A 21,431-nucleotide genomic window follows, 5' to 3' on the forward strand; every position below is an offset into this window, starting at 1 on the left:
CGGAGTTTAGATTTCTTTTCATACGTGTGTGTGTGTGTGCACTGTGCAATTTCCACTTCAGATGCCAAGTTACAGCACATCTTCCATAAAACAAGCCTAATGCTATTGCTATAAAAATACTGCAGAACTAACACACGAACATTTACAGTCAGCCTATTGAAACATTAGCTGCATGCACTCTGATCATGGAGAGATGATTCTTGAGTGTATTTGTGCTGAAACCTTATGGCCAAGTCGAAATATGCTCAAGACCTTAAATAAATGCATAATAAGTTGTGAATTTTAGTAATGTTGTATTAATTACAAGTATCAGTGAGTTTTCACTTCTAGCAAATGTTTTTTTCAAATTATATTCCTTTCTTTAGTCTCAATAAAAAATTGTCCATGGCTTAAAATTAAGGCACTTTGTAAAAATATTCTGAGTGAATTTCCATTCAATGCACACTGAATAGATGGAACATTCATGAAGTATAGATTAAAGAAAGGTGTGTTTTCAGAAATATTTTAATGTATTTTCAGTCTAAAATTGAAGTCAGTATATTTGTAAAGTATTTTAAGTATTAAAATACTTATTTTAGTAAGTTATTTTTAATAACTAAAATAAAGTATTTTATTGATTTTTAATTACCTAAATTCCTTGAACAGCCCTACTACATGATGGATGGTTGTCAGAATAATAGCTTTCTTTATTGAAAAATCATATGAAAGATATGCATGCATGTTATTTCTGTACACTAGATGTTGGATTTGATTCCTTACATAGACAAAGAGCAAATCAGAAATTTTCATTTCTGAACCACTGTCTGTTGACCAAGTTATAGAGGCATAAGTAGTTTTTTTTTTTAAAAAAAAAAAAAGGTGCAAATTATTACAGTTCCAACAGCAAAAGAAAAGACAACTGGAGAAAATCAGCCAGTCTTGCAAAATGCTGAATATTTCTGCATTTGAAAGAAGGAATATATAACAATGTTTAAATATGACTTGATATAAAAGAATGGGTAGAAGTCGAGAAACTGAGCTACCTCAAATGATATAGGCAGAGTGCCTTGTATGTAAGATTCAGGATCAAAGATGTTCTTTGCCAAATTAGAGGAAATCTTGCAATGAAATGCTTGCTTTCTGAAACATTGAGACTAAAATGCTATGCACAGGGAAAATGTTTTTATAGGAGAATATGAACAAATATAATTTTTGTGCTATTTTATAAGCAGTTAGGTGAATACTTGATCTTTGGAGGTCTAAGGCCAGGGTTTTCCCCTGAAGACCAGAAAAACAAAGCAGCCCTGTATGTAAGAGCACTAGTTAATTCAGGAAGAAACTAAATGTAAGGAGGAGTGTCAGCAACTTGGCTAGTAGTCACAGTAAAAATAGTAAAAGTAGCAGTGAAAAATCTTTTATCTGCATTCACAATCAGTGTTCAGAGAGGTTGAGACACATTTTCTTAGTTAAAAATAATTTGGTCATCGTCAGTGTTTATCACTAAAATTTTTTATTTCCCTCAATATTTTCTTATTTCAGAACAGGTTTGTTATTGGCAACTGAACATCATGTTATGATAGGGTACTTTTCAAAATTAGGCCAATGTTCATAATGACACTAGAGCAAGCCCAGACTGATACTTTTCCAGAATATTTTCCCACCTGTCAGCAGTTTGCTGCCCAAAGGGTACGCAGATATTTGCCTTTTTTGATAACCTTTGATGGATTTCTCTTCCATGAACTTGCTTAGGTTCTTCAACAGACCATGTGAAGTTGTTTCACTCCAATCATGAGATTTTAGCATATAATAGTGCAGTGCAACTTACAGGTTGATCACGCCCGCTCTACCTAGCAAGTGGATACCTCAGTGGCACAGCCATTCCCTCACAGAAAGCAAAACCCAACTCCAGTGTCCCCGATTGCTTCACTTCTGCATAAACTTACTCTAACAGATAACCGATTGACCAGCACACGTGCCAGAGGTTGACTGTGTCAGATCTAGATTGTACCAAGATCAAATTGTCATAGCATGGCACAAGCCCAGATTTCTGATTTGCACTATTCTAAAAATGCAATACCAGCCTTCTTTTTCTAACATAGCATTAGAACTTTTCATCATATTACCTACTGGTATTTGCATTGAAGTGGAAATTCTAATTAATTATATAAGTATTCTAATTGTTTAAATTGAATCTAATGTTCATTGAAAGAACTAAAGCACAATGAAATTGCTTGATTTCAAGCTGCTACCAAAAGCATGTTGTGATTTAGCATTAGGAAATATTCTTTTCAGTCATTATTTATATTATTTGTTTATATAACTTTTTAATGGTAAATTTTGTACTGAAGTTACGGAGCAGGTGATCAGTGGAGCAACTGGTAAATATTGGAGAAGGAATGTTTTAACTTGCTACTCATCATTCCTCAAGTATGTTGGAGATCTAATGAGATATTCTAGATGCTCTCACCTCAGTAGACCTATGTAAGGTACCTGCTAGACAGATGTCCTGCTAGGTCATTTGATATCCAGAGAAAACCTTTAAATTGGCTCCTGAAGTTATGAAAATTCTCAAATATTCCTACACTATGTGCTTTCCTGATTGCATCCTACAAGGTCTGTCCTTTCATTAGTCCATTCATCCCTCATTTTCCTTTTATCACTTTAATAAGCTTATTTTGGGAAGATAGAAAAGGGTCTTTTTAATAGCATTTTAAGGTTTCTAATTCTCACTTCAGAATTAAAAATCACAATAGCATTCTGAAGGAATTTGATGGCTCCTAATACATTACAGTTAGCAATCAAACTGTGCTGGTACACTGCATTGTCGGATAGCTTTTTGTCTCTGGTAAATGGCTCGGTAATTAGGATTTCATGGTTCACAATAAGTCCCAGATTTTATTTGTACATTTTGAGGTTGATATTTCTTCCTTTGGTTATGAACTTATGTGAAAGGGAAGTGTGGCATTACAGGCAGAAAATTGAAACAGCAAATGAAATCAAATGTCCTAAGACTGCAGAGTCAAGTGTCAAGCCCTGACTCAAATACAGGAGATCTTGATTCCCAACTTTGTGGTGAAACTACAGGCTGCCTCATGATCCAATTTTTCATTATAAACTATGTTTAGAAGTTGTTGGAAGTGCAGACTACGATGTTACAATTGTTGAAACTTTATGCACTTACACTTCAAAATTGATCAAATATATACATAAAGGTTTTCTTTTATTATTTCATGAGCTGCATTTTAGTCTAGAGACTGTAGTAGTTCTATAGTTTTATTATGGCAAAGAATAATTTTTCTTTGCATTTGTTTTTCCTATTACTGTAGCAAAATGTCATTTCTGACACTCTTGAAACACCCATGCATTAAAATTTCAAAGTCTCTTGTCTTTTTCAAAATACCAAGGACATCAAGAAAAATCTGAATGTAATGTTTTTCCTGAAATGGAACTGCATATTTTTCTAAAGCATAGCACACTATTAAACGAACTTGCAATCTTTGGGGGATATTATGATAAAATATAGTCTATTTTAGATAAATTACTGACACATCAACAACTGATACACTGAATTTCAGATTACTTTTGAATATACAACTATTTTTAATCCATAAAGGCAGGGATTATGATGGATAAATAGCTTTAGTTGACACTGTATCATCATAGGTTGCTCCCATTACCTCTTCTAATAATTCAAATGACACCTCAGACTACATATATGTATACGTGCCTATCGTTCAACTTGACCAGCAAGGTTCATTTCTCACATGTGGATGAAAAGACAGGAATTAGATGACAAAATGGTAGTATCTAGGAAATGTTTTACTAATATGAGAACCTTGTAAAAGTAACTGTCTAGTAAGAGTAGCAGCAACAACTCACAAAATAGATAATGGGTGATAATTTTCAATAAATGAATGGGAATATGCTGAGAAACCTCGGGAGCATGCTGGAAGAAAACTAGATATTTTTCAGGATTTGTAGAAAATTAAGTTAACATTTTTAGTTAGTGGAGGACATTGTTTTAAAACGTGACAGATCAAGGGTATAATGATCAAGTGTTTGGTTTTTTTAATGAAAACAATATATTTGTCATCACTTCCTTTTTTTTTTTTTAAATTTAGTCATGGCAACACAATTTCTTTTTCAAGCAAGTTTACAAGGGGATAGTCTGCTGTTGGTCCCCAGCGTAGAGCAAGAATCCTGGAAACATATTCAGAATACGCAACATAATCTTCGTGCAGGCTGTATCTCTTACACTGGTCAAAAGCCTGTGCTATGTTTGTAATGACAAAGAAAGCCTTTCCCTTTGATATTGGAATACCTACTTCTTTAGCCCGATCAATGTGTTCCACACAGGCACTTTGTGTAACACAGCTGTCAGCAGTGGCAGACAGATGAATCACCTTGACACTTCCACTTTACTACAGCACCTAAATCAAATGCATCTGTAAGGGTAGGCTATAACTATGCGTCACCTCCTTGGGAGAGATGGAGAGTGAGTGATGCAGATGACACTGACATTTCCTTCATAAGAAAAAGTAACCCAGGTAGACGATGCTTAAACCAACACGTGGATGAGGCTTTACTGAAGTTTTGTTCTGGACTGCTCCCAGGATTCCTGCCCGCTGAACAGCGGTACTTCTCCAGAAACTCCTATCAGCCAGATTTCTGTTCCCCCTCTTTTGATTCCCCTCTTCTGTCTCCCCTCTTAATGATTAAATAAGACTTCATTATAATGGCTGATCTGTAAATCAATTCAATTCAATACCTACCATTTTACTTAAATCAGAAAAAGGAGCAAAGGGGAAGAACATCAGTATTTTAACAGGCGTAGAGCACAGAAATTTCATAAATAAATGACCCATCGGTCCATAACAAATCCCCACAGACTATATCCTGTTGTACAGCTTTACAATTTAAATAATTGACTAAAAGAATATTTGTAAAATGAAACAACCTTGCTTAGAGGATTCCAGAAGCAGATATTGAATAAAAATAAAATTTGACTACAAGCCACTTAAACTAAAAAGCAGACTTCTATTTAGTCAGGCTTCAGACACATTGAATCCTAATCTAGGTTTATAGACTAAGATTAAGTCTGTGCAAATTAATATTGTACAGGATATATTTCTTTTAGATGTGAAGTATTTTAATGTTAGGATCTGTATGGGAGAATGTTTATATCAAATAAGTGTTTAACTGTTTTTAAAGAACTGCTTTAAAGCTAAGCAAATTGTCTCATCTAAAGCAAAAATATTTTGCCACTTGGAGTTCTACTGATTCTGTTTTGGAAAATCTTTTTACAGGAAACCAGATAGACTACAATTTTCTTTTTATTTCATATTAGCCAGTGGATAGTCACTTCTTTTGTACTTGTCAAATGATTGAAAGAAACCCATTACTATTTTCCTAGATTCATAGAAGCCTTTACATGATAAAAAATGAAACACCTTTCAAAATAGAAACTTTGAAGCTGTTCACTTGTGACAAAGGTATCTATAGATGTTCTGTAGGAAATCTGAATTTTTAAAGAAATTATTTTATATTTTTGTTTCATTAGAGTTCTCCAGATCAGGCTATAACTCTCTCTAATGTTTTATCCCCCAAACAACAGAGCCAAACCAGAATCACCTATGCAAAACAAGAAAATATACTGTTCCCTAATTGTCTTCAACAAATTAGACCTAGGAAATTTTGACAGTCTGTATCAGAAAACTTTAGAAGCCCACAGTTCATCCCTTAGGGGGAACAATGCTGTCTGATAGCTCATGAGGAAAAACCTTTGTAGTATGCTCATGGTAAATATGTCTGATTGAAAACCAAAGAAGATTGGAACCACAATGAATTTTCTTGGACTTTACAATTTGAAACTCTGTTTCCATTATCAAAGGCATTGAGCTACAAAGAATAATACACTAGAAAATTAGTATAGCACTCAAAATATTGAACAGATTATTATAAATTCTTATTATATGCTGCAGCATTTTTCACCTCCTAGTAAGGGTCTGTTAGAAAGAAGGAATTATTGGTTGTCATAGTAGTTTATGTAAAGAGAGTATACTTCCCTTGAAAACTGGTAAGAGGTAGAGTTAGAGTTTAAAGGTCTTGTATCGATTTAAAGGTTTTGCACTTATCACTAATGGCTGCTCCCGAGGTGTGCTCACTTCAGTGCTGTGCCTTGGCATGTTCATCACAGCACAATGTCTGCGGGTCCGGGTTTGTACGTAGCCAGCTAACCACGACAAGCAGACAAGAAAATTACTGAGCACGAGCTCACACCAAGGTGAGGGACAGCGAGTGGGGTGGGGGTTAGAAGGCCTTATTTTATCTCTGTATTGATGAAGTCTTTTCATCAATGTTATTGACCTAGCAGTAGGTATAGTCTCTTTTTACTGTACAGTCTATTTTTAGTTCTTTGAGGTCACATGAAGAAGAAAAATCAGCTTCACAGGTGCATGCTATTAGACGCACAAAGCACTTGTTAACAGAAAATATGTGATAGCTCACATTTATCAAAATTATCCCTGACATTTCCTTTTGCTCAGCTGAAAACAATATCTAAGCTCCCAGAGCAACATGTAATGTGTGAGGGGGAAGAAAAAAAAGCAAATATGCTTTTTTTTTTTTTTTTATTTTTTTTTAAATTACTGACACCCAAAGGAATACGTGGTGAATAAGCAATGTTTCTGGTAAATACCAGTTGTCCAATGAGCCATATTTTATACATGTTTAGTATAATGAAGTAGATTTTTAAATTTTCTATCTATATTTCTAATATATTGATAGCTAGGGACTCTCATACCTCTAAAAGCATGACAATCCTGAAAACTACTGTTCTATTATCCACGGAGTAGACATCATGCCATAGGCGAGGGAAATAGAAACTTGGCCATTATTGTCCCATCTGTGGATATTAGCCTTGTGGCAAAAGAGACTACTTTTAGGTATGAACAATCCAACTTCAGTCAATTAGTGGTCCACGTACTAAGACTGCAACTAAAGGTGCATTTTAGTGACAGTTACGGTGATCTTTTTGGCTGCCAATTATTTACTGAAAACTCAGTCTGAAAGAGACTTTTTCCCCCCCCCCTTGAGACTGCTATTGTGATGCTAATAAGTATCTGTATGTACTTTCTTTGTGTGTTAATTATATGCTGTCACTACAAAATTTAACTTGGATAGCTCGTTCTCAAAATGATGTGTATCAATAAATAAAATATAGTACCTAAAACAAAAGAAGCTTTGATTGCAGAGAAAAAGAGAAGACAGGCTTTAAAAAGAAGTCATTTAGTAATTGCATGATGTATTAAGGCTAATAAATCTGCTTAATTGTCACATTTGCCTTAAATTAATAATTTATATCAACATTTGGTGTGGGCAGATACGATGAATATTTTTATGTTGCAATAATCCTGGAAAGTGGCACTTTGAATTTTTTAAAAAACAATTAATTGCAAATCTTGTCTGTTTTTACACATTTCTTGTAGTAACTGAATAAACACAGGTGAGAAAATTTCACAGAAACCAATAGGCAACACAGAGCTTAAATCCAAAAAAACTCTTCCAGTATATTCATTACAGCAATAAGGAAGATAAGTTAATAATATGACAGGTTGTGTCTGTTGCTATGGCGAAGTAATTCAAACATCTGAACATGTCATCAACACAAACTGTTAATCTGGAGAACTTTACCACCTGTAGGCTTCATGCTTCCTGCTGACCCAGGTCCATGGTGGTGGAGGAAAGCTTCTCCATCTGACACCAATGCATCTTTTTAAGCTGGTTGAATTTACTATGCTCCTTCAGCTGTAGTGGTGCCCCCTGTTATACCTAAATCTCTTTGCATTCTCTTCCCGTCGCGTGCTCTCCCCACAAATGCAGTGCAGATAACTTTTTCTTTTTTAAAATGTTTACATATCATTTAACATAAAGTAAATGTAATACTTTAAAAATAGTAATTTGTTTATCACAGGTTTACTTGAAACCTGTTTTTAATGATTTGTACGTTACTGTGCTTCCTTCGTGCTGGCCTACTGAAACTCATGGCTCTTCTGCTAAATGGCCTGACTCTTCTGCTGCTCTTCCCCTCCTCCTCCACCTCACTTTACATCTTAATGGTGTACATCTGTTACTGGACAGATTGCACAAGATGAACATAAGGCACTCTTTTCCAGGGTCAGCTAAATTGCCAAGCTAGGTCCACTCAGGCTATTGAAATGTATGTTCAAAATTCCAGAAATTCTACTAATGACAGATATCTCTGTCATATTATGCTGCATAATAATTATACTTATGCAGGCCTGTATGAGGTCAGAATAAAAACATTGTTTCAGTGTCAGCTATATATTTGTGTGCATTAGTAATATGTGTAATAATATCAAAGGTTTTTTTTCTTGTGATCTCAAAAATGGAGTTTTTCAAATTTTCATATTCTAATTTACTTTGCTTTAGAATAACAAATGTGGAGTTCAAGAAGTTTGGAAACAGTATTTTGTTTGGGGGATATATGTTTTAAAGTGTTATTCCAAGATGCTCTGGCCATCAACAAAGTCAACAGATATTAACCATCAGGAAAAGATACAAAAAACCTGGGGTACCTCTTGGCCCATGTTGCTGTTCTTTGTACACGTCTTCTATGTTGGGTTTTTTTTGGTGTTTTGGGGTTGTTTTTTGAGTTTTTTTGGTTTTTTACTATGGGATTAGTATATAGTAACTAGGCACTGATTTGTCTCAATTCTCTACACTTTGGAGTCGGACAAGGAACTGTCACAACACATGGCTTTCAAATGAGTTGATTGTAGACATATTGTCTGTCAGTCAAAACTACAATATTGTAATTAGAGCAGGCCCTGTCTCTCCGAACGTGCTTCAGATGGCAATGAAATAACCTCAGAAGTGAGTTATGTGGATGCTACAGTTCACTACATAAGAGTATGCTACAGTGTTGTTCAAAGGTTATATCCTACTGTACTGTAAATTTTAACTAATTCACAATTGGAATTACTGAAAAAATCATATTTCATTCTGTCATTCTTGGAAAGTCTTCATATTTTGGAAACCTAAAAAATCACAGGTATAATTTTTCTCAGTATGTCAAATTCACGTCCATGTGCTGGAAAAGCCTGAGACGCTGAAGAAAGCAAAGCCCGCTCTATTTGTCCTCAGATCCTGCAACTGAGTTAGTTGATCACTCTACATTAAACGGGGCTTGTTACTGGTGCTGCTGAAAAATTGCTAGTCCACAGGTGTAAGACTTGCACAGATGTATTCCATACATGAAGCAACGGGGAGGGATAATCAGAGTTGTCAGTGGAGTACGATAAATATGTAAGAGAACAGTATTGTCTGGGTGCTTCAGAGAAGAAGCAATCTTTTGGGGAAGAGAGGAAATTCTGGTATCATGAAATGGAGCTACCTGAGGCTTGATTACAGACGTTACCTGGCTTATCCACTGTTAGCTGATGTGTTACGAATGTCCAAACAGTCCTGTATGTCCTCTACATAGGCTCGGGCACCGAGGAGGTGTGTTTGCCGTGCACTGGCTGCTACAGCCCCGATTAGGTGGCAGATTCACTTCTAGAGTCTGCCTTGCCCTGGGTCCTGTGACAAGGGTAATGGAAGATGTTTAGTTTAAATAAGGGTACCTTACTTAAATAACTGGTACTTGACCAACAGAAAGTGAGATTAAAACAGTAGCTTTCCACTAGTACAGCTAATGCTGGTGATGTCCTCGTTCATTTACATAAAACTTACAGAAAAATGCTTAGGTTGAATATTTACTGGATCTTGTATTCACCTGGTAAAGAGCCAGTGGGGAGCCAAGTAGCTCCAAAAAATAAAATAAAAGCACGAGCTTGAGAAATTGCTATGGGTTTAAAAAAACAACCAACCAACAAAAAACCCCAAACCCAACCCAACAGTAACAACAAAAGTAGAGGGACACAGAAGAAGGCGAATCAAGTTACAGTTCACACACGACACTTATTGGGCCATGTTAACTTCTTCAGTTCTGTGAGGAGCCTGAGTGCATGTCATGGACATGGTTAGTGGCGTTGCTAATCAATCAGTCTTTTGTGGTTTGTGATTTACAGGAAAGTTATTTGAAAAGTAGTGCCATATGGAATGATGCTCTATTTGTAATTCTAAAAGTTAACAATTCAGTCTCCTTTAAATACTGAGTCTGTCGGGGATTTCTCAAGTGATGTGCAGCATAGAAAATATCTACTTTTATCCTTCCACACTGAGTTACTTTATACAAGTCAGCCCTGGATTTACTGGTAGAGGACATAAAAGAGCAGGGAGGTACCAAGGAGGGAAAAGCTGTCTCGTTCATTGTCAACACAGCTAGCCCTTTCCAAGGTGTTCCCCCAACACAACTGCATCCCCATCTGACCAGGGCTGCACCCACCCCTGCAATCCAAAGCATTGCTAATACTTTTTTTTTTTTTTTTTTAAAATCCCTATATGATACTTATGCTTCAATTGCACCAGGTTCTGCATCTCTACATTCATTATTGAGGACTGAAACCTTAATTTAATACCTCTGTAATAAAATCCCTTTTTCTCCGTGCTTCCTATGGTAGGGCAGAGCTAGGGCAAGGCCTCCATCAAACACTGCAAGGGAAAGAAAATTCTGTTTTCTTCATAAATGAAGGCACTAGTTTCAAAGGGGTTTTTAGGCCGTTAATAAGACTTTTTTTTTTTTTTTCTGATGTTTTTGAAAACAGAAAAGCACTTAAGGACTTCTTGGTTTTATTTTAATATACTTACTAAAGTTGAGAGTTTAAGTTTAAGTTTTTCTTGGCCTGATAATTGACTTAGAAATCCAGCTTCCAATAACAATAATTTTCTTAATGAGGAAGAATCCTCAGCCATTTTTAGTCATTAGTAATGCATAAATAGGGGTCCTTTAGCCCTGCGCTTATAGAATAGATGTCATCTCTGCCACTCTAAAAGTATATTTGAAATCAGAAATTAACTGTGTACTCTGCCGGTGTGTTGTGGTGGCGAAGCAGGTGGTGGATGGTGATGAGGAAATCTCCGTGCTAGCAGAAGCCTAAGCTTCCGTTATTCATTTTGTACAGATATCTGCCTGCCTGCTTTAATGTATTTCGCCATCTAAAAACGTGATTTTGCACTAAAGAATGAAACACTGTCTCCTAAGCCTAGCTCAGTGTGTATGTCCGCAGCAAAAAGCATCTGCTGCTGAATTGCCTATGAACTCCCCGATCCCTGTGGTAATTTACTCTTGAAGTGATAAGAACCAGTTTGGGCTGTTATCAGTTGTCCTAATTGTTCCAGCCTCATGGAGGACTAAGTTTCAGTGCCTGTTCAAGCTGCCTCTTTTGCTGCTTTGTCAGGATTAACCCCCGGTAATTCCCTACCAGCACAGTCAGAGGAGGTCAGAAATAGAGCAGACGTTGCCACTGATACTAGAACAGGCCCTGCGCTTCGCAAGGGCATTTTCCTATTCTTTTCAGCCTTGCGAAACAACCATTTCTAATTTTCTCCCTCTGTAATAAACTTGAGAAGGCTGCCCACTAGCTCTGCTTTTTTATTTTTTTCTTACTTCCCCCCCGCCCCCGCCGTTCGATAAACATTGATTTGGTGTCTTGTTTCTCATGGAACTTGAAATCACCACTGGTAATGCCACTGCAGTGCAGGAAATGCTCATATATACACTTTGGTAGTACGACTCCATTCCCACCCAGGCACAGTGTTCATTATTAGTAATGCTGAGGGTAGAAATTGAGAGGGGGGGAATAATCCTTGTGAAGGTCTTAGAAGAAATAAGATTTCCATCATCAATTATGTAATTAAAATATGATATTTGTACTTTTTCTCTCCTAAATTCATAGCTAGCTTTAAGAGTTTCCAATTTACTTGAATTCACTTCTTTCATTGCACCTTAATCTATCCATTAATTCTTGTTTATGATTGAAATGCAGGGATGCTTCTCAATCTCAGTGTAGAAATTAGTGTAACCTTGCTTCAGTTTTGAAGTTGACAAGAATTTAACTATTTTTTTACCATATCTATTTTCTTGCACAACTGTGTTTTCAGCTCTCTCCAGTTGGGCTTTATGTGATGGTTTTAGACATAACAGCTTAAGTTAGAGTTGCCTTCAAAGATTTGAAAATGTGCACAGATCCTGATCAACATAAATTAGCATGGCTATGCCTTCTGTTATCGGTTATTTCAACTATATGAAACAATCTGTTTCTGTTTTAATATAAAATAAGATGGTGTACACGTTTACAATACATATCACTACCAGACATAAGCAGGAATACCTGTTGAAGGGCCCTGTGAGTAAAGACAGCCTGTTAAGGATCTTTTTATGTATGAGAGGAACATCTATATAGTTACTGTGTTTGCAGGAATGTGTGTTACTGGTTTGGCATACAAAACCGTATTTCTGCATTATGATGTAGCCTTTTTTCTTTTTTTTTTTTTTTCTTTTTTTCTTTTTTTTTTTTCTGAGGGAAAAAGGTTGAAGTGGTGCTATCATGTCATTATAATCCACAGGAATTCTGACCATAATTCAAGGGATTCATGATAAGGCTTACACTGGAATCAACACAAATGAAAAGGTAGTAGCCGAGAATGTGGCTACATTGGTATTCTCTGTCCCTTTTCTTTATAGAAGTCTTGGGAAAGGAGGTTGCTGCCACTATTATTAATCTTTATCTTGTGTTGGCACTTAGCTATCAGAACGCCTCTGACATTTGATGGGGTCTGGAACAAATTCTTTTGTTGTAATAGAATTTTTATGTCTCTGACTAGTCAAGGAAAGAAAGAAGGAATTTTGTGAGCACAGAGTAAATATAAAACAGAACTTTTATTTTTCTCCAAACTTTATTTTGCTTTTATTTTTGCTTTATAGCTAAAGGATGCCAGCAGCTCAGAGCATACCTTTCCATCAGTATTCTTCACTCATTGTTTGAAATCTTTACTTCCACCCATGATTCATAGTTGTTACTCCATGAGGTGGTGTGTCACTGCTCACTGACTGCTTTACAACTTAAGTGTTAAGAAGTGAGGTGTAGAAGAAGCTGTACTTTCTGAAGATATCCTGAGATGTCGAATGTACAAATTATGATAATTATTGAACACTTATGCATAATGTCTGTGCTTAGTATATATAATCTTGCCTGGCTACTGCCTAAAGAACTATACCATGTCACAGATGGTCATGGACATGGGAAATAATATTGCTAAAATGCAAAGTAGGTGGAGCGGAACACATGTGTGTTTTGACCATTGATGTGCTTTTATAATTCATGGTATTGGCTGGGGAATTCCTTCCAAACGTGCTCTGTCTCTTGCCCCGTCTGCTGCTGCAGTGAAGCCAAGGTGGCCACAGAGAGCACGCACAAGGCTTTCTGCTTTCCTCGAGACCCTGGTGCCACAGGCAGGAAACAAAGATGTGAGAGCAGAGTGAGTACTTGCATTTGCTCCTCCTTTTTCAAACCCACATGTAGTTAAACACAAGGGAAAGCATCCTGAGGGCTTCACAATAACTGAATGCAAGACTGGAAGAACGATGGACAAATACACATAGCTATGAGATGAATCGGAAACTAGGTCCTGTCTTTTGTTGGAGTACTTTAAGCCTTGCGTGGGCAAAGAGGTACGAGCATGGTGGGCACAAGCTTCTGAAAATTAGATGTTGCGTGTGCAAGGAAAACACACAGGTTATCTCTCCTGGATCATCTGCTTTGTACTCATCAGAAAGAGCACATCTCTCTTCACTGAATGTTGTTTTACAACAATAGGCTCAGCAGTCTATCTTACAAGGTCTTCTAAGGCAGACGCATATAATGATTTAAGCAATGAGGTAAGGCCCTGCAGAATGGACTGGAACAGTGGAGGGAGGCAAGAATCCACATACGCTGCTCCACCAGCCTGCGCTAATGATGGGGCAAACCCCATTCAGCTCACTCCCCCAAACCAGTCTGTAAATGGGCCCATTTCTGACATGTGTTGGGGAAACGCAGCGTAGAAAGCATTGGGTAAGCCCAAGGGACTAACAGTTTGTGGGGAAAATAGCTGGGTACGTAGGACTGAAAAACTGCTGACGTTACTAGTAGAATAAGGAAAATAAGAAGAGTAGAGGTAAAGGTAGACCATAACTGTATTGTGTGTAGAACAGAATCCTTTCCAGACTAATAGAGATACATATTGTTGCTATAATTTGAGTCAGGGTATGGATTCCTAAACAAAAGGGAGTATGCATAGATTTGTATGCTTGCAGGTTTCTGGCTAGATGTAAGAGATGATGTTGATTGTTTCCTGGGTTGGGTGTGTGGTGTTTTGGTTTTGTGTTTTGGTTTTTGTTTGGTGGGTTTTTTCTCTCCAAATTTTCCATACAGAACTGTTGAGATAGGGTAATACCTGAGCTCTGATGGTGAATGAGTGCACAGAATGATCTTCATGTTTAATTTTTTCTCCCACTCCATTCATTTTTATACCAGGCCCCAGTGGAGGCACCACAGTTAAAGGCAGCCACAAAAATTTGATTATGTTTAACAAATCATTGCTATGCAGTAACAAGGTAAATTGGGTCCATAGACATAATTTTCCTAGCATTTAGGAAATCTGTTGATAGAGCAAAACACAAAAGAATAATCTGCAAGGTCTGTAATTTTGATACTTTATAGTAGCTGAGGTATGTGAATAGATAAATTATCTTCTGAGACATCAAAGACAGAGGTATTTGTGAGCGGGTAGTGGCTTGGGAAAGAGGAAAGTGATTAGTGGAGTGCTACAGGAGATCAGTATTAGGACCAATTTTGTTCATTTTATAAACCAATGGTCTGGAAAAAAGAAAAGACCATGCAGTCAAGGGGTAGCACACGCTTTGGTTTCTGTGTTGCAGGGGAGTGGCAGGCCATGAAAAACAAGAGGTCATGCAACCAGAATCAGAAAGATTTATACAAGATGTACAGACAGATCAGCAGCTATCATTTTAGTTAAGAGTATGTAAATCGTGTGGAAAGAGATTAAGGAAAAGCAAGGAAATAAAGATGCACAAAAAGGCTGACAGAAGGATGTTGTATCACTAAGCAGTGTGGGTTAAGGGAAATATTTTAAATAATTTTAGTAATTTTTAGTGTGTATGATTTCTCTTAATTTCACTTGTTTGGTGAGGAACAGTTATTTAAAATTCCATGGGTTTAAAAGCATATGTAAAAAATAGATTGAAGTATTTTCGTAAAATACAGTATCTTCAACTTTCAAGCTGATTTCCATAGACAGAGCGTGGGAAAATGGATAAGGAATCCATAAACAGATTCAGGCCTTGTGGCTCATGGGATTGTAATATTGCTTGGAGTCACCAGCCAGAACTAATCATAGAATCATAGAATCATAGAATGCTTTGGGTTGGAAGGGACCTTGAGAGATCATCAAGCCCAACCCCCCTGCAGTAAGCAGGGATTGAACCTGTGAACTTGGCATTGTTAGCACCATGCTCTAACCAACTGAGCTAACCCAGCTGGTCAAATAGCCCAAGCTCTGTTTTGTTGAACTCACTGTTCAAGCAACTAGATGTTCTGGATTTGTCGAGTCATTGAGAAGTGTGTATTTTCTTGTAATTGCCCAAACAATGGTAGAATTGTTTCCCTGCCCAAGTCTATTTGACTGTGGTAAGTTCCTAGGTGCAGAATTTCTTTTCCACACCGTACAATAAAGGGAAACTCAACCAGTGCATTATTTTGCAAGGCTTTGTGTAGGCAGGGGAAAGTTAAGGATCTGTTAATGCTTGTAGGGGAAAAAAAGACAAGCAGCCTGTATTGTTCACTTCGGAAGCATGAAGGCACTTCAGCTGGATCTTGTAATGGTACTCCCGGAGAGTACTTGCCAAATGTTTGCAGAACAGATTTTGCTTTACAGGTCACTTCCATAATGAATATTGCATTTTCACTTTAAATTAGGGACTAATAACTTTCAGTTGGTCTACGACTCAACAATTTATAGTATATACCATATAAAAATTATATAGAGTTACACACAACAGACTTGTATACTTACAGGTATATATGCATTGTTTGTAGATTGTTATTGGTTAATAGCTGTCAGAGGAGATGTTACAGGATTGTAGTTGTCCTGTTCAAAGGAAATATACTCAGGTTGTTCCCTGTGTATTTACTAAGCAGCATATTTCAACGTTCTGGAGCTAACCTAATACTACAGACTTTATTTAGAAGATTAAACAAGTTGCATGTAACTTCTTAGAAATAATGAGAAGGAAGATCCTCAGTAGCTATGCCAGCTGTTGTCTCGTACAAAATTGTGGGACCGTGAAGATGAGATCACGTTACAAAGAGACGGGAAGGAAGGAACGGCTCTAAAGGCCATACGTGATGTAAAATACTGAAATATGGATCACTGTACTGGCATAACTGGAAAAATGTCTTTCTATGTAGAGAACAAAGATAGAAGTGAAGTCTAGACTGGATAAAAGGAAGAAATTGTTTACACTGAGGGTGGTGAGGCACTGGAAGGGGTTGCCCAGAGAGGCGATGGAGGCCCCATCCCTGGAACCATCCCAGGCCAGGTTGGACGGGGCTCTGAGCACCCTGGGCTGGTTAAAGCCGTCCCTGTCACTGCAGGGGCTGGGCTGGGTGGGCTCTGAAGGGCCCTGCCCACCCAAAGCATTCTGCGATTCTATTACAAAGCAGAAAAAGTTTGGGTCAGGACGAACCGTCTCCCTGCATAGACGTCCCCCGTTCAAATACTCCAGAGCATCCCTGACCTGGCCTTCAGGCGAGCGCTGCGGGCGGCTCTGTGCCAGGCGGTGGTTTCCCTGGCCGGGCTCCGTGTTCAAACGCAGCCCTCGCCCACCCCGGGGCCCGGACGGGGCCGCCATGACGGGGCCGCCATCGTTCCCGGCCTCCCGCCGCGGCTCCTCCCCGCGCCGCCAGGTGGCGCCGCGCACACGGCCCGGCGGGGCAGGGCGGGCGAGCGGGCGCGCGCGGGGCCCGGCGGGCCTGGGGCGGTGGCGGCCGCCTCGGCGCCTCTGGGGCCGCAGCCGGCGGGGGCGGGGCGGGAGCGGGGCGGCCGCTCGGCGTCCCCTCGGCGTCCCGGGCGCCTGCTTGCCTTTTCTGTTCCACCTCCCCCAGCCCCACCGGCGAGCAGGTGCCCGCGGGAAGGGCGCTTGGGCGGGGCTGGCGGCCTGTGCCACCGCCTGAGGGGCTGCAGACGGCCTGGGGCGGGCGGGAGGTCAGCCGGTGTGCTTTACCGCGGCGAGAGCGGGCGGGCCTGCGTGCGATCGGTCCCTGCGCGCCCAGCGAGGCGGCTCAGAGGGCCCCGCTCGGTCCCAGGGCACCCAGCGAGGCGGCTCAGAGGGCCCCGCTCGGTCCCATCGAGGCGGCTCCCAGGGCCCCGCTCGGTCCCATCGAGGCGGCTCAGAGGGCCCCGCTCGGTCCCATGGCACCCAGCGAGGCGGCTCAGAGGGCCCCGCTCGGTCCCATCGAGGCGGCTCAGAGGGCCCCGCTCGGTCCCAGGGCACCCATCGAGGCGGCTCCCAGGGCACCGCTCGGTCCCAGGGCACCCATCGAGGCGGCTCCCAGGGCACCGCTCGGTCCCAGGGCACCCATCGAGGCGGCTCAGAGGGCCCCGCTCGGTCCCATCGAGGCGGCTCCCAGGGCCCCGCTCGGTCCCAGGGCACCCAGCGAGGCGGCTCAGAGGGCCCCGCTCGGTCCCATCGAGGCGGCTCCCAGGGCCCCGCTCGGTCCCATCGAGGCGGCTCAGAGGGCCCCGCTCGGTCCCATGGCACCCAGCGAGGCGGCTCAGAGGGCCCCGCTCGGTCCCATCGAGGCGGCTCAGAGGGCCCCGCTCGGTCCCAGGGCACCCATCGAGGCGGCTCCCAGGGCACCGCTCGGTCCCAGGGCACCGCTCGGTCCCAGGGCACCCATCGAGGCGGCTCAGAGGGCCCCGCTCGGTCCCATCGAGGCGGCTCAGAGGGCCCCGCTCGGTCCCAGGGCACCCAGCGAGGCGGCTCAGAGGGCCCCGCTCGGTCCCAGGGCACCCAGCGAGGCGGCTCAGAGGGCCCCGCTCGGTCCCATCGAGGCGGCTCAGAGGGCCCCGCTCGGTCCCAGGGCACCCATCGAGGCGGCTCCCAGGGCCCCGCTCCTGCCCGCTTCCCCGCCGCCGAGGTGCCACCTGCCCGTGCTGTCACCGAGTGTGCCAGCTGTGCTCCATTTACTCTCCTCAGATGTTTTATTAAGTAAAAGGTAAAATGCACTCCAAAACCTAATTCAATTTATTATTAATTTTGAAATTTCAGTGTTCCGTTTACAAAAGGGCTTAAGGAGGTTCCAGTACCCAAAGTGTGTTTGCTTTTTAGTTGAATGCTAGTAAAAATGGCAATTGCCAGAAGAGCAAAAATGTCTCTACAGCACTTGTTTCAATTAACTAACGGAGCCGTCATTAGAGAAACATTAAACTTTAAACTTAGGGCATTTCTTTGCTGAAATTACATCACCTACAAGCTACCGCTATAATACTTTGCGTTAATCTATGCAAGAGTTTATTATAACTGAAATTTAATTTAAAAAAATAAGCTCTAAGCCAAGTACCCTAATAAGAAATTATCATGCTACTTGAGGAGATAAAATAAAACTAACACTGTCTGAAATAGGGACAATTTACACAGAAATCTCTTCCTGACAAGTAATCTCAGCAATTGCTCCATGTTTTTCCATTTGTATAAGTTTTTCCCCAAAAGCTTTACTTTCAGTTTAGAAAGCAGCATTTTTCTTGGGTAACTAAGGGGGGGGGGGGGGGCAATTTGCCCTTATTAAGCTCTTGCTAGCACGGAGTTACTCTCATTTATTCTGCCTTTGATTTTTTTCTAATACATTAAACATTTGGATAATTTGTCCAAACATTAATTTCAACACAGGCATTTTTTTATTTGTAAGCCTGAGGTATATACTGATGCCTGGAAAGATTGCAGTCTGATCCTTCTCATAAGAAAACTCAAACAGAAAAAATAATCTCATGCTTTAGAGAATGTTGGAAATTTGATCATGAGACTTACTGCTTATTCAGTTGTGTTAATTCCTTTTTAAATCAGTATGAAGAAAAAATGCCTTCATTTTTAACATAGTTAAGGTTTTTAGGAAATGAGAAAATTATTAGCTCAGACTTACTTCATATGGCACGTCTCTCATACCGAATAAACAAGAATCCACAGAACTATATAGGAATAAATGAAGTTGCCATAGCCTGTGAGTTCCAGTGCCAGTGTTCAAAACCTCCACAATTTACTTGTCTTAACGAGTGTTATAGAATACTGACTAGTAATGAAGAGTGCATCTCCTTGCAAGTTAGAATGTCGTGACGATTCATTTCATCTTTGTCCAAATAATGGTGCGTTTTGGTGACATCTGGCTTCTGAGACCAATAAATGCCTTTCTTAGTGGATGGATGTTTTATGTGAGACTGGAGCGTCTCTCCTTGTGTTGTAGAAATCTGGAGTTATGTAGTATTATCAAAGAAAAACAGAGAAGTATATATTTCCCGAAGAGGCATGTAAAGGTTTGTAATTGTTTTCATCTTTTTTTATATTTCTTCTTTACCTTTTCAGGGCTATAAACTGTGATGGCCTTCTTTCAGCAAAGGTTGAAGGGATCTGATTCATTTTTAAAGTGTTTTATTTCTTATTTCCTATCGGAGTGGGGAATCAAATGGGGCTGGTTTAGGAATATTTTTCCTAGTGGCATTAATTGCATTGGACTCCCCCTGAGATGAGTGGGCTTGATGAATTGAAGAATGGGGTCCTCGTCCTGTATGACTGAAGGCAATGAGAATCCTCATTACCCCCATTATGTGTATGAGTGGATTCAGCAGGGATCTCCTGGAGGAGGAAAGTTAAGCTATAAAGTGTCTCTAGTTGAAATATATAGTGTCTTAAAAATATAATTTTGTACAGATGTTTCTCAACTTGACCAACATACAGCATCTTTAATACCTGCTTTTAAGAAGACATGCAGTTTAAGTTCACTCCTTTGAGTAGGACTTTGGGAGCGTGAAACAACCTTCTACAAGTTTCAGACACAAAGAGGTGTGTATCCGTGTCAGTCATTCCGTAGTTTGTGCAATGCTAGGTGAGGCAATATTCATATTAAATTCCTATTGTTTTTTGAAAGAAGAACCCATTGTGCTAGAGTATAGGCAAACTTTGCTGTAGAAGATTATTCTGAATAGTTTACAATATGCAGTGAAACTTCTGTGAAGAAAAGGTATCATCCCTGAGTGATGTCTGTTGTTTAAGTCATGATCTGCCGATGCAAGTATTTTGGTTCACTTACGCTGAACTCGCGTTTACCTTGTTTGTTGCTTTCGCTGTTGCCACCTTTTCTCTGCTGGCTTTGAGGATATGCTATGTACGCTGTTGTGATTTTTATACTCCAGGCCTTCTCTTTTCTCCAGTCACTTTTCCCACTGCCATCATGCCCAGTCTCGCTGTATGGCCAGAGTCTGCCCATCAGCTTGGCTCAGCACTAGGGACTGCTTGGGAAGTGGACCAGGATCCTGTTTCTAGACTTCTTGATCCAAAGTCATGTTCTTGACCCTTTCTTGAAAATGTTTAGTAGCTGAAGGTTGCTGTAAATTACAACAGTGGAAGACAGATGTACTGCATCTCATCTGTCAGGCCTCTTCTCTGTTCCCACCGTGCTTCTCCCTCCCCCTAAATATGGGAGCTCCAGTAATGTCAATGTTGTGCTAACAGGCAGTACCCTTACAACAAGGGAACACCTTCTGGCCATTTCAGGTCCCCTCTGAAATTCCAAGCACTTGGACGAGCTTGGAGAGGCAACGAATCCGTGGCCAATTTGAGAAGGTGACCTTGGTTTTACTTTTGTCATATTGCTCTTATTTTTTCTCATATATTTCCTATTTAAAATGGGGAAGAAAAAAAGCTGTCTACCTGTATGTTCAAATTCTGTTAAAAGAAGAGCCTCACATTGGGGGATGATTACTAAAATATAGAAATTATTTGAGAGAGAGATATGTTCCGGGGTTAATAAATACCTGAACAGATATATTTATAATGGATTATCCATGAAGCTGTATGAGTTATGAAAGTGGTAGGATTTCACTGCGATTCTTTCGAGTTAGATATGTTTGCATTTATTATTTGGGTAACGAGGTGTTATGTGTGTGAGTAACAAGACAAATGTAATTTGACCCACTTGTTCCAATCATTATTGTGTTTTTGTCCGCCAGTTTACCTAGTCTGGATTTTGCTCAGTTTTAGTATGTACAATGTGGTCAGTTTTAGTATGTACAATGTGGTTTATTTTAGTTTGCTATAATCTATGACTTGCAGATGAATTATTTTATTTGTCCTTGTGCAATAAAGTAGGAAAGTGTATTTTGACAAATAAAACCTGTGAGCTCAAGCCATACAGTACCGATGTACACGTGCTATCTGGCAA

Source organism: Pelecanus crispus, chromosome 13, assembly GCF_030463565.1.
Source record: "Pelecanus crispus isolate bPelCri1 chromosome 13, bPelCri1.pri, whole genome shotgun sequence".
Lineage (NCBI taxonomy): Eukaryota > Metazoa > Chordata > Aves > Pelecaniformes > Pelecanidae > Pelecanus > Pelecanus crispus.